General features: G+C 43.9%; 1 pseudogene; it reads right to left on the minus strand.

Annotated features, from left to right (window-relative positions):
• On the minus strand, positions 1 to 952 carry LOC124095319 (olfactory receptor 10C1-like; annotated as a pseudogene).
• Between the last annotated feature and the right edge of the window lie 363 nt (positions 953 to 1,315).

Consider the following 1,315-nt stretch of genomic DNA (forward strand, 5'->3'; position numbering starts at 1 on the left):
TCAGAATTTGCAATCAGAAAATAGCTCTGAATATAAAGTATGTTCATGCCAAATTATGCCACTATTGTCATGCATAGGGTTGAGCATGGATGTCACCACGGTATAGAAGATGGCTAGCAGTTTATCCATTCCTGGTGAGTGGCTAGCCTTGGGCCTCAAGTAGGTAACAGATCCTGAGCCATAGAAGAGCATTAGTACAAGTAAGTGGGAAGAACAGGTGGAGAGAGTTTCCGGCGGCCCTCAGGGGAGGGCATGACCAGGACTGCAGCTAGAATTCTGCCATAGGAAGCAATGATCAATAAAAATGGGCTGGAAATGCAAAGGATTGCCACCACAAAGACCGCAGCCTCATTATGGGATGTATCCCCACAAACAAGTGCCAGGATAGGTGGGAGATCACAGAAGAAGCAGTCTATCTCACAGGGGCCACAGGAGTCTAAGGAGAAAATATAATTGGTTTGGCCCAAGCCTACCATGCATCCCAGTGTCCAAGAAACCACTGCCAATTGGGCACACACCCCACGACTCATTTGTGTTGCATAGTGGAGTGGGGAACATATGGCCATATAGCGGTCAAAAGCCATGGCTGCCAAAAGGCAGCACTCACTGATAGCAAATAATGTAAAGAAAAACATCTGTGTGGCACAACCCTCCCGAAAGATTCCTCGGGCCTCACTCACAAGACTGCAGCATCTTGAGTATGACAGAGCAAGTGTAGCCAATCTCTAGGAGAGACAGGTTGGCCAGAAAGAAGTACATGGGGGTATGAAGGACTGGGTGAGTCCAGATGGCAAGGGCTATGGGGGCATTGCCCTTCAGTGATGCGAGGAACATGAGTAGGATAAGGGTAAATAGAAGGAAACACTGTTCAGTGACGTCAGAGAATTTGGCAAATGCAAAAACGTTTTACAAACAAGCTGTTGTCCTGCCAGGAGGAGCAATTGAGGCTCATGTCCTGTAAAAAAGAACAGCAGAGTAACCAGAAGGATTCTTCAGATGAGGGAAATAGAACATTGTATGATTTCTGAAGAACTCAGAAGGAGAAATTTCTTACCCGTGATTCTAAAGTTCAGAAATTACTACTCATTCTCATACCTTTTTAAACCAAATCCTTTTCTGTGTTCACCACTTCAGTTGATTTCCCCAAAATGTACTTAGCTACCAAGCAAGAAATGGAAAAAAAATGTTAATTACATTTCGATTCTCCATGCCTTCCTTTAAAAATCAGTTGTCAAATGCTACCAAATGAAAGTCTTCATTTCTCTCCATTCCTATTCCACTGATGTTCTTTCTTTACTGGTTTATTCACCAAATT

Source organism: Marmota monax, unplaced genomic scaffold, assembly GCF_021218885.2.
Source record: "Marmota monax isolate L192 unplaced genomic scaffold, Marmota_monax_Labrador192_F-V1.1 WCK01_AAM20220418_F8-fsc00460, whole genome shotgun sequence".
Classification (NCBI taxonomy): Eukaryota; Metazoa; Chordata; class Mammalia; order Rodentia; family Sciuridae; genus Marmota; species Marmota monax.